We start from the raw sequence: 16,047 nt of genomic DNA on the forward strand, positions 1-16,047 counted from the left end.
GACAGCCTCTAAGCATCAGGGGGATGCTCTCCTATGGCTCCTGCCCCTGCTAAATATGGAGTTTGCCCCTCCCTCTTTTCCCCAGCAACTCACAACTCCGGGGCCTTGATGGTCCTTGTCTTTCAGCTGCGGGTGCCACCACATGCAAGGTCCCGGGACCCCTGAATCCTCCTTGGATCACTGGCTACTGGAGGCCTTGTGCACCATCCCCATGCACTGTGGGCTCAGCCTTCTGCTAGGGGGTTGGAGGCCCAGGCCGCCTCGTATGGCACCAGGGCTCAGCCCAATCCCAGGCCCTCCATGCAGCATTGCCTGCACCATGTCTGGGCCCTTGTGGCCCTGTGTACTGCCACGTGCACCGGGGTTTCCCAGCCTCGTGCTGGGGTTGCAAACCGTAGCTGTCTTGAGCAACTCCTAGGGTGTTGGCCCACGTGCCATGCTGTGCACCAACTGGAGCCGAACCCAGAGCCAAGTGTTGCTCTGGTCGGATCGAGAGGCGTCTTCAGGGTTTCTTCAGGGCATCTGCTCCACCCTGCTGGGCAGCTCTCCCAGCTGTTCTTAGCCTCACTCTTCTTTCCATCCCCTGATGCATCTGCCACATATTGGGCACACTGCTCCTTTTATTCACTCTGGAAGCTCCACCCCCAGAGTGCTGTTGGACCTGAAAGGTGCAGGCTTCAATCAGGTCCAGACCCCCCAACCCCTACCACAGGGGGCAGAGTAAGCCCCTCCCAGCAGTCATCTGATTGGTGGATATGCTCCAACAATCACCTGATTGGTGGATATGCTCCACCAACCACAACAAAGATTATCCAAGACCAGGTGGGCCAGGCTGCATTGGTAAGTCCACCACACTAGCAATAAAGGAAACTGTTTCCTGCAGGTTGGTGTGCTGGGGCAAAAGCAAAAAAGATCTCCCCTTGCTGTACAAGAGAGGACAGGGATTTTGTTTTGTTTGCTTTCTTAAAGACTGAACTTTGCTTTGAAGACCTGGCTGAGGAGCCCAAAAGGGAGCAAGTTCCCCTGCAAAAGCCAGCAGGCTAAGGGGCCTGCTTATACCTGTATAGTACCTACATGGGGGTAAGGTTGATGAGGGCAAGGAAGCAAAATGTTGTGAGGGTGAGACCTTCTGCAAATCACTTTGCTCAGTACCTCTGGGAGAGTTGGCACCATTAGTTCACATGCACACCCTGGGGAATTCAAAAATCAAAAGGCAAAACAGAATCAAAACAATATAATTTTTTTTCAAAGCTCATAATTTTGGAGCTTAACTCATGATTTGGGCTTGACAAGACTGTACTTACAGCAGACACCCTTAAGAATTTATATGTGGTCACACTTCCTCATACCCTGGAATTCTTCTGCTTGCACCCTGTCCCATCCATGTTGCATCTCATACACCCCAGATGATCTGTTTTCTAGGGGTCTGCCAAGACCAGGGAACAGCAGAGTTGGTACTGTATCTAGTTGGGAAAACATGTTCTATTGCAGCTGCTTTTTAGCTCCCTTCCAGTGCTAGAGTCATGTAAAAGAGTCATAATACAGCAAAGACTTCAGCCCTAACTGACCAGTAGTGACCAAACTGCTTTTATATTAACACCCTCAAGCCCAAGGAATCAATAATGCTCAAAGCCCCTGCTCACAGCTAGATTCTGCATTATGTCAGTCCTTGGCAATGGCAACCTCAAAATGGCAGTTTCCTACCTTATCAGTCTTGCTTGGGAATGTTAATGCAGTAATCCTATTTTTAAAAATATACATTTGTTCACAATTGGATATTGTCTTTCAAACTGGAGGGATGGTCTAAATCCTCAGATCTTTTTATTATGTAAAACACTTTTCTATCTAAATGGAAATTCTCACAAGAAAAAAAAATATTGGCTGGCCTTTCTTTCAAAATCCCAGAATGTGTCAACCATATTTTTTTGTCAGTTTTTAACAACCAACCAAAACCTAAAAGATTTTGGGCTTGGGAGTTGGGAGGACAGGGACTAATGAAAAAAATCCACAAAAAATTGATAAACATATTTTCATTTGCTTTGAAATGTTTTCACTGCAGATAAAGCCCTGAGCAGCTCCATATCATGCCTTCTATTTTTCATTTAACTTTTCTTGTAAAGATTGACAGGAGCCATGTGCCTGTTCTCCACTGTACTCACCACACAGGTGAGCCTGAGGCCTATTAGATGCAAAGGGTAAGTAGCTGTGTGCCCCAGCCAGGGTGTTTCCAAACACACGATTCACTTGTTCCTACTTGCATGCTCTAAACCTGGAAGTACACTGCTGAGGCCACTCCAGGGTGCCCTTCTGCAGCCACAGTCAAGACCTCTGTCTCTGGCGTGCCTGACTGCCTGCTGGGGCCAAACCCCAGGGTTGACTCATTGGTGTATTTCTAGGTCTGGACAGGAATGGGTGGGCAGGGTAGACTCAGGAACATCCTGGCCAGGGCACACTGCCACTATGGTGGAGGCATGTTGAGTGTGACAAACATGTCAATGTAAAGTGTTGGCTTACCTGAAAAGGTAACAGATAAAAGCAACAAGTGGGAGACTTGTCTTTTAGCCCAGCTACATGAAATCTGTGTTTTGGAAACATAAGGGCATAAATTCTATCTGCAAAAATACAAACTTCCCATCTGCAGCAGCATGGCAGAAAAGTGAGCATAAACCTCCTAGCTCATTCCTGGAGAAGTGTTAGAGACTGCAGAGCTCAGTGTTCAAATGGTTCCAGGCAGGCTTTGACATAAACCAGGAGCCAAGAAATGATTAAACCCAGAGGGCTTTTCACAACAGAAAACATCAGGAACTTTCTAAATGGAAACCCAGGCTGTGCAGAGAACAGTAAGACTCCTGGATAGGCTCTAAATCTCCTGAATCATCTTCTCTTCTGCCCCAAGACCCGAGCCTTCTTCGGAATTCAGGATGATGTGGGTAGTTGCTTGAATGCCCAGCCAAATGCCAGGTAATGCATATGTTGCTCAACCATTCTACCCAGTAAATAAAAGACCTCTAGTTCATTCTCCCAGTCTATCCATCTTTACTGCAGAGATGGGCTCTCATAAATGTCTCTGCTCTAGCCATGAAAGTCCCAATAAATCTTTCTTGCTACACATCCCAGCCAAGTGGGTACCTATAAATTTCCTATAACTGGCTGAGAAAAGTAGAATGGAGAAAGGCATAGGATACTTACACATATAATTACTTCTGGTTGTGTGAGAAAAACTGAACCCCATCTACAGTGCTATAACAGAACAGCCAGAACATCTCCCTGACCTCAGAATACACTGGTTAAGAGTGTACGGTTCTGGAGTGGCAACTGGCCCTTGCTGTGCAACACACTGGTCTTCAGTCTCTGAGCAGTTTCTGCCCTAGTAACATTGCTGACTTTCCTGTTTCCTGGCCTCTGCCTTTGGCTTGCTCCTAGATTTTGGCCTCTAGATCCGTGCCTCCCAAACTTTTCTTCAGCATGACCCCATTTATGGCCCCATTTCCTCAGCACAACTCCATTTCCTCGGCATGGCCCCTCACTCCCAACCCACAGCCCCCCATCCCCACGACCCCATCTGCTGATGTTGTAACCTCATTTGGGGTCGTGATCCACAGTTTGGGAACTGCTGCTCTAGATTCTCCTGGCAGATCTGTTTTCTGGCTCCTGACCTGGGTTGGCTTATTCTTTGACCTTGCCCTTGCCCTTTGGATTTTCTTTCAGACCTGGTAACTCGGTTTCTGATTTCTGGTTCCTGACTCGAGGCCCTTAAGAAGACCCTTACCCCTGCAACTCCCAGCTCTAGCCCAGTCCTACCAACTAGGCTGGCTGGCCTGGTGGATTATGACAAAGATAAATCAGTTTAGCTGACAAACCTGGAGACAGGAGTAGAAATTTTATTATTAAAAACACAGCAAGAGGGCTGAAGTTGGTGGTGATGGACAAATGAGTATAGGCTTCAGTCCATATGGGTGTAGATACACTGCTTCTCAGCAGAGCTAATGAGTTCAGGCAGAGTCTTATGTTAATATAATTATACTCCTTACTCCTTTCTAGGACCTGAGCTGACTTTTTAGAGCTACCTTAGGTATCTCTGTATGGTACTGCATTGTGCCCTGGAAACAGACTCTAAACTTTTGGCTGATGTGACCTGGACAGGTATTCCTTCAAAAGACACCATTGTTCTTGCCTTTCTCAACTGCAGAGACCATCATTAATATGCAGTTAGTAGCTGAGGGCACTGTTTCTATGGCACTTCCCATACAATTGCTATTTCCCCACTTTGGAGCAGAGATGTTGGTTATATATATGTATGATGTATGTGTGTGTTTGTGTGTGTGTGCGTGCATGTGCACGTGCGTGTGTGCATGCGTGCGTGTGTACAAAGAGAGTAAAACAACAATACAACTCTTCCTTCCAGATTCTTCACCCACCTTTTGTCTTGTCTCTTTCAGTGATAAGCCTCTACAAGCCTACAACTGCCCCTCTCTATGTCTATGCAATGCTTGGCACAGTGGGGTCCTGATCTCAGTTGGGGTCTGCAGGCATTACTGTCACACAGTTCGATAACTATATAGTTAAATAAATCTGATCATATTAAAATCTCAAGCTTTCTGTTCCAGCTGAGGTATAAGAAAGACAGTCTTAGAGAGAGTCAAGCTTAAAGCTAATCAGTTCCAAGCAATGAGTTCAAAGTTATTTCAGGTCTCATGCTGGGTTTGGAGTCCCCCTGCCAACAGTCATAGTTTCCAATCACAAGCTCCTACTTGTCAATGCTGCTTTCTCCCCATCTCATTGCAAAAGGCTGGCATGAATAACAGGTGAAAGAGACTGATTATACACAGGAAAAAATGAAATGGATGATGCACAAAGGCTGGTGTTTCAACAGGGCCTAAGTGAATGAGGCACTGAACATCCAGTGACTTTCACTGGGATTTGGAAAACTCACTTCCCTAGGCTACTTTGAAAGTTTCAGGCAAATGTGAAATGCGGAAAGTGAACAAACTAGGGACAAATGGAGGCAAACCATTTTTGAAACCCTGTCAGCAATGGTGATCTTAAGTGTGACCTGAAACAGCCAAGGTACAGTGCTGGCTGAAATGAGAGTGTTTTTTTAGCTTGATGATGTCCCCATTTTTAAAATATATGAACACCATAAACTAACCCACGCCCTCTTTTCAGTTCCCTTGGGAAAGTGCCCATGCTATAGCTGACACTCCCTAGCAGCCTTGAGGGTTCTCTGCTTAGGAGACAGGCCAAGGATGGTGGAGGCTTGAACAGACACTCACTAGGTACCTCAGCTATGGAAGGGCATTTCCCAGTTCCACTGTTCTGGCCTCCCTGACCACAAACATCAAACCTGAAGCAGAGGAATGAGTGGGCACGTTCCTTCAGGAGAAGTTTGAGACAGAGTCCTGACATATTCAGAATCTCTATTTCTTCATATGGATACAGCTGAATTTGGGTGTTGTTTTGTACAGCATGTTTGTAGCAGGGCAGCAGGGTGCACCTGCTCTTTTAAGGGAGCAAGCAGAGTGAGAGGCTACCTGCAGGTGGAGCGGGGGACTAATGAGAGACTCACCTGACCGAAAGAGAGCTAGGGCCCAGTAAGGGGTTGATGAGTCTAGGCAAAGCCTGAGACCTGGACCAAAGGGACCATGTGCCCAGGGGAGGGCTGAGCCAGGCCAGAGAGTCCACAAGTCCAGAGGAGGGGCTGCATGTGGGACCAGAGGGTCTGAGAGTTTCAATAGACAACATCAATAGGAAAGAATTCCTGTGAGGCTTGTAGTGTGGTGTAGGGGAGGAACAGAGCCACACAATGAGCCTTTAAGGCTTCAGGTACCCAGCAGAGGTACAGGCAGGCAGAAAGGGCCTACTAGCCTGGGGGTGCAGGACTGTGACTGAGGGGACCCAGGAGGGGTCCAGTGATGATTGACACAGCCTCAGGCTCACTCAGAGCCCATAGGCAGCCTCCCTTCCACAACCTTCAATAAGACAAGGCATGGTGGGCGAGTGGTTGAAGCTGGGCTACAGCCAAACCTGAGCCAGGCAGGGTCCACAAGGCCACCCCCCTCCCTCCACTGTTGCATTGCTCCTGACATGAAAGAGACTGGGATTTGCAATATGCTGCTGGAGCATGCTCTCTTTGGATCAGGGTTGAAGCGTATTGGGAGGCTCAGTATTCAGGACCTAATCCTGCCAGGCACTTTACAGGTGCTTAACTTTCAAACCTGTGCTTATCTATAACAACAAGAACAATAATAATGGTCATGATAATGATACCATTCATTCATTTTCCTGTGGCACGTAGGAGCCCAAGTCATTGACCATGACTCCACTGTGCTCTACAACAGCAGAACCAAACAATAATCCCTGTCTCAAAGCTTTCACCCTAAATATGAGATAACAACATACAAGTGAATGTAGACAGAGGAGGGAAATAAAAAGAAACAAGTTAAGGTTGGCCAGCATGTGGATGACTGGCAGTGGGCTCAGCACATCAGCAGTTGAACCATGATAATGTTTTTTGTTGGCATTGGGGTGTCACAGGGAGAAGCAAGGAGGGGACACCATAAAACAAAAGAAGGAAATAAACGGAAAACACTTACCTGCAGCGGGATCAGCAGCAGAGCGGGAGCAAGACGGGGAACCCGCGCGGCTCGTCAGCCGCATCTTTATTCAATTAAGACCAGCTGATGATGTCAGCAACAAATGCCGGCCAGTGAAGATAAAGATGGCGACCAACAGCGAGGAGGAGAGGGGAGAGAGAGAGAGAAGCGTGTGGGAAGTAAACAATCCTGCAGAGAAGCCCAGGGAGCATGGGGCTTCAAAGAGGGAGCCAGAAGAGGCCCCTGAAGAGGAGTGTGCCGACAACAGGGAAGCAGGGACAGAAGAAAATTAGAACAGCCTCTGGAGATGGCAGAGGCATTATAAACAAGGGAAAAAGGAGCAAGCCCGCAGCGACACACAGGATACCAGGTGGGAGCTGGGGAGGAACGACAGGGAGGAGGAAGAGCCGGCCCTGTGGAGAAGACTTCGAGGGGAACAACAGGGAAAATCTGGGTAGAAGGGGGAAGGGGCCCTGAAGTTAGAAGAGGAATAAAAAGCGGTGGGGAATACCCGAGGCAATCAGCTTAGGACAACCCAGAGAGAGGAGATGGCAGGGAACGACGGTAGAGTCGTGTTTAAAGGAAGGAGCCTCAAGGGCATGAGAGTCCCAGAAATATAGATAGGGGACTACTAGGGATCCCCAAGTGGGCCTACAAGATAATTATCTTTTTCTTTGATAGTTTAGTTTTGATTTTCCCCGAATGAAGGGATGGAGAGTGGGAGAAGAAGTATAAGGAAGGGAGGAGCTTGAGGCCTCAGGATAGTAGTGTGGTGGTGGTGGTTTCATTATTTTTCCCCAAAGGAAGGGGTTGGGGAAGTTAAGGAGAGGGCATTAATCACTCAGGATATTCGGGCAGGTGTAAAGAATAGATCCTGACCAGGGATTGTATTGGTATCTTCGACATCACCAAGGAGGAGCAGCATGGTCCATCCAGCCAGAAGGGAGGAGTAGGGACGGGGTGTAGGGGTGGCAGAGCCCCATAAGTGTCCATCAAGTAGACCGCACCGGACCGAGTGACCCCGAGGAGGCAGCCCCCACTGGGAATATTCAAAGTCGTGGCAGGCGAGATACGGGCAGTCCGCCTCGGGAGAGAACAGCTACTCGAGCAGCAACCAGAGCAGGCAAGGAGAACATCACCCACCATACAGGGTAAAGCCACTTGAGACCGGGTGTTCGAGTCCCAATGGTCACATGGGGCAAGACAGTTTTAAGCAGGGACTGAAGGAGGACAAGGAAGTGGCTTTACAGATGCATGTGGGGAACATCTCAGAAGCATTAGAGGTGGCAGTAGAGAAAGCACAAAGAGGGCCTGCTTGAAACTCTAACACAGCGGTTCCCAGTCTGTGGAATGGGTACCACCGGCGGTATGCAGACAACCTATCTGTGGTACACATTAACAGGTTTATTATGTTTACTTTATATGACAAAAAATTGCTGGTGGTACTTAGGTTGAACTGAAAAATTTGCTGGTGGTACTTATGATTGTATCGTTTTAAATTGGTGGTGCATAATCTGTCAGAGTTTGGGAACCACTGCTCTAACACATCATTGATTGAGTGTAATCTCTCATGCCGCTCACTAGTGAACCGCTCACAGAACCGCTCAGTAATGCATCTTACTCTTATGGGTTTTTTGGACGCTGCCATCCCCTTAGTGGTTGACAGCCTGCTGTTAGGTTAGATGTCTTGGATTGCCACGTCTTGTTGGACTGAGCTTGTTATTGGGAGGATGGTTGTACATCCTGCCTTTTCTGGTTTCCTCCTTTAATATTCCCGTCCAGTTTCCCATTTCGGGGCTACACTTCCCCTATACCCTGCCTTATGCCAACCATAGATGTTAATTTCTGACTGCCATTAGGGCTGGTCATGGTACAGACTTTGTTTTGCCCTTTAAAGTTAGAAAAGTCTAGTTCAGACTGTGTGTCATCTGGATGTAGCCCATATTGTAACTGGCCTGCAATTTTTTTGCCAGCCCCGGGTTACCTTGCTTCCCAGCATGCTCTTCTCTCTCTCTGGCTTGCATCCATCATACTCCATGGATCTTTCTCTCTTTCTCTCCTCAGGTTCACTGTTGTCCCAGTCCTGTCCAGCTATGTCTGGGATCCACAGCTCAGTTTCAGGTAAGTAACTAGGCCCTCCTGGGCTTAGCTTATTTTTTGTCTCCCCACTCCTGGGGCTGCCACCACCTTCCCTCGGTGGGGCAGTGATCAGCTCTGGGCCGCTCTGGGCCCACTGGTGGACTCACTTCCAGTCCCCGCTGTTCTTGGTCCGCCGGGGTTTTTATGCCCCCTTCAGGGGGCCGGCTGGCAAATAGGCACCAGCACACTGCCATAAAGTGGGTTCGTGCCAGTGCTGGAGCTGGCCCCAGCTCTCCCTGGACCCGTTGTAACTTTTTTTCTTCTATCTTTGGCGCAAAGATTTTTTTCGCCGTGGCCCCATTCTCTCCCCATTTCCAGTCTCCAGCAGCATCCTGTTAGCTCCGCTCCTCTCCATCTTCAGGTAAGTCTCTCTTTGTGGCATTGTCCCTGCCACATTGAGGTTGGAACAATGACTGGAAATGACAGTTGACATCTCACTATGGAACAAGGGCTGGGTAGAGGCAGAGGATGGAGAAAGTATCTTGAAAAAGAAGATAAGCCATTTATGTCTGATGTGATACAGTAGGTTGAGCTAGTCAAAGGATGTTTATAGAGGTACAACATAGTCAGAGCTAGGAAAGCTATGTTTGTACTGCTATTCAGGGTCAAGGTTAATGCTGTCTTGAATATTGTATCTGCTGACCTTCTGCCCTGTATTCTCCTAACTTCAATCCTTGGTGGCTGTCCCAGCCAGCCCTGGGAGCTCTGCTGAACTCTCAGGTGGGAAGCCAACCCACCCCTGCTCCCCTCCTTGCCTACCCCATCTTTAAAAGTGTTTCTAACTCACTGGAGTCAGCGCAGAAAATCTGCCAGTAGCAATACCACTGTTTCCTGTTCCTGACTTCCTCTTTACTGCCTGTGAGAACAGAGAGTAAGGTTGCAGCAGGAGAAATAAGTACCACAGACCAATTCTTGGAGGACTTTACTTGAGAAACAAGCAGCACAGTGTAGGCAGCTTTGGTTCAGGCCACATAAACAGGAAAGAGCAGCACACACATTTCAGTGCTGCTATGGGTGACCTTCAAAATAGATCCTATGCAGCAACACAGATTTATGTAAGCAGATGTTTGCAGTGACAGTCAGCTTACATTTCCATAAATGGAAATGGGGAGTGGGGGTAACAATGCATTTGTCAAGGACAGTGACATGGGTGTTGCACCAGTCAAGACATAAGATGGCCATTAGCTTGGGCTAGAACATTACCTGTGAAGATGGACAGGAAAGGCGGTTTCTTATTAGGGCCTTCTTGCATGGTAATTTTGGGTGGCTCCCAGATAGGGTGATCGTATGTGCCAGTTTGGCCAGGACAATCCTGGATTTCATAGGCCATCCCAGTGTCCTGGCTCATTAGTGTGAACTGAAGAAAAAGTCCTGGATTAGGACCACCCTAACCATAGGTGCCTGGCCTGGCTCCTGCTGAGCAAGCTAGAGGTGGGAGGTGAGCTGGGCTGAACCTGGCTCCTCTTGCCTGCAGCAAGGATCGACTGGAGTGGGGCAGGCCAGGGGAGGGGGCCATGGCTGGGACTTGGGCACTTGTACAGCATGAGATGTGATGGCGGGGCAGGACAGGACAGCATGGAGGCCCGTAGCCAGGCTCCATCCCCCACGTGCAGAGACTGGACCCAGCTGGGAGTGGCTCTGTGCTGTCTCACCTGGCTCCACTCCACCATCAGGGCTCCTGGGAGTGACAGGGTCAGGGCTGTGTGTGTGTACATCTGTGTGGAGAGGGGTGTGCAGAGACACTGTGTGTGCATGTGCATATGCACTCCCCATCCCAGATTTCCTTACCCTGTCCTGGATTTCCCTAAAATGTTTATCCCCTGCTCCACTGGGCTTTAAATTAAGCCCACCAGGGGATGGGGGGACTCCTGCCCCTGCTGGCCTGCTGAGCAACCTTTGCAAAGCCAGCAGGCCTAGGCACTTAAGGGAGCCCACCCCTGCCACAACACTGGAATGATCTGTAGACAAGGCAAGGGCCCTGAAAGGGACACTTGCCTGCCTGTACACAAATGCCAGGAGCTTGGGGAATAAACAGGAGGAACTTGTCCTCCTGCTTAACACAAATAATTATGATGTCATAGGAATAACAGAGACCTGGTGGAACTCCACCCATGACTGGGCCACAGGTATAGACGGCTATACCCTGTACAGGAGAGATCGAGTGGACAAAATGGAGGAGGGTGGTATATCTCTCTATGTCAAGGAAAGCTATGCGTCCCTGCAAGCTGACATTGGTGCCCAGAGTGGATGACTGGAGACCCTCTGGGTGAAAATCCGTGGGGAACATGGCACAGGGGACACAATGGTGGGAGTCTACTACAGACCTCCTACCCAGGATCAAGAGCTTGACCAGGAGTTTGCCAGGGAATTGGCTGAAGCTGCACACTCCTGGTGCATGGTTGTCATGGGAGACTTCAGCCACCCAGACATCTCATGAGAAAAGCACTCAGCCAAATCCAAATGGTTGCAGAGCTTTCTCACATGCGTGGATGAGCTGTTATCTGACACAAGAAGTCTATGGGCTAACAAGAGGTAAAGCGCTGCTCGACCTGGTACTGGCAACAGGGGACAACCTAATCAGTGGCCTAATGATTGAAGGAAAGCTGGGTGACAGTGACCACGAGATGATCACCTTCACCATCTGCCATAAAGCTGGCAAGTCAGCCAGCAATACAGAAGGCCTCAACTTCAGGAAAGCTGACTTTGACAAGCTCAAGACATCTTCAAACAAACCTTTAATGTAGGTCGCTACTTCACCCCATCCCTTTAGCTGGGGCAAGTCTACATCTTTAACCCAGGATTTTGGAAGACTTAGGTTAAGGGTGACACTTTCTAATTGGGTTTTTGGCCACATTAAGGTGGTTTCCTGGTCATGGACATATAGGGTAGCTGATGCCCCTTGGAAATGTTGAGCTTCTGCACAACAGCTGGTGCAGGAGGTCCAAAATTTGCTGTTAGGATGACATAAGTGGCCAGGACCTTCCCAGCAAACTCGTTGGGCTAGGGTAATATAAGGAGTTGCTGGTAGGGGTGTTACAAAAACCATGTTGTGGGGACTATTAGGCCACCCTCTCCATAAAGTTCCCAAGCCTATTAGAATGCCATTTACAGTGTAGACCAGGGATTGGGCCAAATACTTGGGACCTTCGGGGGTTACAATTTCCCAAATGGGATAATGTAAGTTCCAGTCCCACATGCACCCACCTCCTAGTCCTGTTGTTAAGAGATGGGCAGTGGACCATGTGCCATTTGCTACCCTGCGTACAACGAAAAAGCATTTTGTCTTGCTACACCCCTCCCAGCATGTGCTCCACGTGTCTTGGTAAACTAACCGTTGAGCTACCGTTGAGGGTAGTACATGGTACTGTAAGCCAGCAGGCCATTCTTTGTGTCTGAGATTACTCATTACCTGGGAAAAATGAAGGTTAAGTGAAATCTGCACTTGGGCACAAGCAGTGCTCCAGGTTTGATTAGCATCGGCTTGGAAGGCTGCATGCATCAAAAAGTGACTTATTTGTGCTGTTTTTCGGCCAATGGTTGCCACTAACTCATCAGTGTATTCTAAGGCCATGTTATTAATCATACCTCCCTTAGTGAGAAAACCTATGGCTTGCCGTATATCCACGATTCCTTGGGTGTTTTTCTGGGATTTATCTATGTTCCAAACTCCCATGGCTGAATTGAGCCCATTCCATACATGGTCTAGGGTATCCCTCTTTTTCTGGGCAATTGGAGGCTGGGCTGCGGGTTGGAAAACAGTTGGCCAGGCCCAGCGCAGCATATTTTCTGCCAACTGAGCGCCAGCAGAGCAGTTAGGAAATGCTGTTCTGATAAACCATTGTTTGGGGTTAAATGTGATACAGGCATTGAACAAGGAGGCATTAAGGAGGACTGGAGCCCTGGTTTGGGACCTCCACCAGGGAGTGATGTTAGATAAGCGAGGTAGCGGATACACCTGTGGTGGCTCCTTTTGGATTAACAAGGTACATCCCTGCTTAATTAAAAAAACAGCTAGGGGTTCTCCTGTTCAGGTGTTCAACCATCTTTCTTCTACCCTTTGGGATTGGTAAATCTCCCAATCAGGTTGGTTGAAGGAGTGCATTCGCTTGGATGTGTCCCCATCTGTATACTTAAATGCACAATGCCCAGGTACGACTATGGCTTTGGTATCTTGCAGAAAAGATTCTGTCATGGTGCTCCCCATGGGCTTGGCCAGGTGTTCTGGGTTGACCAGGGCTGTGCCCTGGAGATTTTCCCAGACTGATTGGCAATATGCAGCTATTGTGTATTCAATTCCCTGAGCGAGCCCCACTTCATCCATATGGTGAAACCACAAAATACCCAGAACTTGGGACGTGTTGGCCTCCCATTCCGTGGACCACCTCTTGATAGCATAAGAGCCATTTTTAAACCACCACAGTGCCTTGCTGTACCTGGAGGACCGGTGTATTTGGTGAGCTGTACACCATTGTGCTGAAGTGTTATCTGGCAGGGGAGCCGCTGGAGCTATCGTCTCCCATGGAGGTGGGGTTGGAGGTTTTGGTCACCTCCTTGGGCTCCGGGTGGTTGTAGAATTTTGAGCTGCAGGTGGGCTTGCAGCAGTGGTCACGTCGGGACCCAGGGTGGGCAGCACACCTGCAGGCAGAATATAACAGCACCAGGGCCATTGGAAGAAACCACAACAATCTCCCCCTGTTCCACACTCGTTTTTCCTGATCCTGGCATATGGGAGGAAACTGAGCAACCACCCTGTCCCACAGTGACATTGACAGATTCCTCCTTGCCAGTTCACAATCCACCGTCGGTGACTGAAAGGCCAGTTTTGCACTTCTTCGATTGTGGCTGGGCATTCCCAGCATCCCAGTATGTCTGAGGTTTTGGCAGTGGGTGCGATCTGGGGCACAGGAGCATGTGAATGCCCCACAGTAATCAAACAGTAGCAAACGACCAGCAGTCCCGTCATAATGGCATTCCACCCCTTCGTTGTTAGGTGAGGGTGGTGGCGTCCCTCTGGAATAGGGTGATGATTCCAGGCCACCTCAGGGCCGCTTTGGCTATGCCCGCAGATGGACCCAATCTGCAGGAACAAGAAAAAATGGAGTCTGTCTCTCGTTAGATGAATCCAACCTTGACACCCACCATGAGTTATGTATGTCCCTTGCCATTAGCACCCCTTCCCATTTGTCCCCCTGTGGATGCTTAACTACTACCTGGTCCCCCGCCTGGAGTTTCCCCCAACCACCCCTTGGCTGTTCCACTGCCGGCTCTTGGGGTTCTCCCTGACCGAAGGCTTGCTGCATGGGGCTTCCTCCGGGGAGGGGCCGATTGTTGGCCCAGTTGACTGAGCGACTCAGGTGCAAGTCCCAGTCCTTGAGGGCCAGGCCAGTGGCCATTGGCAGGTTGCACTTTAGGATACCATTCTACTAGCCCATTAGATTGCGGGTGATAGGGAATGTGATAGGTCCACAGCACATGATGCCTTGCGGCCCATTCATAGACAAGATGATTACGAAAAAGCAAACCATTGTCACTTTGCAGCTCTACGGGAGGTGGGTAGATGGCTAGCAGTTCTCCTAGTGCTGCACAGGTGTCCTGCACAGTGGCCTTGGAGGAGGCCTGGGTGAATATCATTCCAGTGACCATTTCTACGGCTACAAACACATACTGTCACTTTCTGGGAGTGCAGGGAAGCGGGCCTATAAAGTCACATTGCCAAGCTTGCCATATTACCTTTCCATCATGCAGCAACAAAGGGGTGGTTGAGGCAGGGGTTAGTCGAGCTTTGACCTCCTGGCAGGTGATGCAGGAGTTGACTTCCCTTCTAATTCCTGTGCTTCCCTTTTAGTTAGGTGAATGCCCCAGGTGGTCGCTAGGTGGGCAGTACCATTGCGACCAGGGTGCCCATGCTGCTGATGCAGTCATTCTGTGGCTAGCACTCCAGGGGTCTGCCAGAGGGAGGGGCTGGGCAGCTTCTCTGGGGGTGACTGAGCCTCTGCTTCAGCAACAAGGGCTTCTGTGTTGCCTCTGGCTAGCTCATCCACTTGCCTGTTCCACTTTGCCTCAGGCCCCTCAGCCTTTCTGCTCCCATGCACTGCACTGACATGACGTATGTATAAGGGAAGGCCTCCCTGTGCTATTTCCCACAAAGTTTCCCACTTTTCATGGCTCCAGATGTCTCTTCCCCGCCTTTTGAAGTTTTCCCTCTTCCACAGGGGTAGCCACTTGGTGCAACCCTCCACTACCATTCATGAATTGCAGTAAATATAAATGGGCCTTGTAGGGTGGCCTGGTCCCTCTACCAGTTCATATTCAGCCACATTGACTACAGCAGCTAGCGCAGCATATTGTGCACTCTGACCATCTCCCCCCAGGGTGAGTTGCTTACCATCTCGGATTCGTATGGCGGCCCCCCTCCAGGTACGACCTTTGGCTGAGCTGTCGGTAAACCAGACCTCTATGTCCTCTGACGTTTCCATGTCGAGTGAAAAGGGCGGTGCTTCCTTGATGGGAGACAGCTCGTCCGGGCTGGCTGTGTCTGGGTATACGTTAATTGTACTCTCTGTGACCTTTTCTACTAATGCTGGATGTCCCTTTGGGGTCACCTGCTGAGCTTGACTTAAGATATTCATAGATTCATAGATGTTAGGGTCAGAAGGGACCTCAATAGATCATCGAGTCCGACCCCCTGCATAAGCAGGAAAGAGTGCTGGGTCTAGATGACCCCAGCTAGATACTCATCTAACCTCCTCTTGAAGACCCCCAGGGTAGGGGAGAGCACCACCTCCCTTGGGAGTCCGTTCCAGACCTTGGCCACTTGAACTGTGAAGAAGTTCTTCCTAATGACCAGTCTAAATCTGCTCTCTGCTAGCTTGTGGCCATTGTTTCTTGTAACCCCCGGGGGCGCCTTGGTGAATAAATCCTCACCAATTCCCTTCTGTGCCCCCGTGATGAACTTATAGGCAGCCACAAGGTCGCCTCTCAACCTTCTCTTGCGGAGGCTGAAAAGGTCCAGTTTCTCTAGTCTCTCCTCGTAGGGCTTGGTCTGCAGGCCCTTGACCATACGAGTTGCCCTTCTCTGGACCCTCTCCAGGTTATCCGCATCCTTCTTGAAGTGAGGCGCCCAGAATTGCACGCAGTACTCCAACTGCGGTCTGACCAACGCCCTATAGAGGGGAAGTATCACCTCCCTGGACCTATTTGTCATGCATCTGCTGATGCACGATAAAGTGCCATTGGCTTTTCTGATGGCTTCGTCACACTGCCGGCTCATGTTCATCTTGGAGTCCACTAGGACTCCAAGATCCCTTTCCACTTC

At 49.5% G+C, this 16,047-nt stretch overlaps 1 protein-coding gene across 1 annotated transcript in view; it reads left to right on the plus strand.

Annotated features, from left to right (window-relative positions):
• Positions 1 to 8,660: 8,660 nt before the first annotated feature.
• The window catches only part of STING1 (stimulator of interferon response cGAMP interactor 1), a 96,846-nt gene continuing 89,459 nt past the window's right edge, over positions 8,661 to 16,047 (plus strand). Inside the window, exon 1 of the mRNA XM_019487116.2 lies at positions 8,661 to 8,714. The gene's annotated coding sequence lies outside the window, so the exon portion shown is untranslated. The remainder of the gene's footprint in view (positions 8,715 to 16,047) is intronic.

Source organism: Alligator mississippiensis, chromosome 9, assembly GCF_030867095.1.
Source record: "Alligator mississippiensis isolate rAllMis1 chromosome 9, rAllMis1, whole genome shotgun sequence".
NCBI lineage: Eukaryota > Metazoa > Chordata > Crocodylia > Alligatoridae > Alligator > Alligator mississippiensis.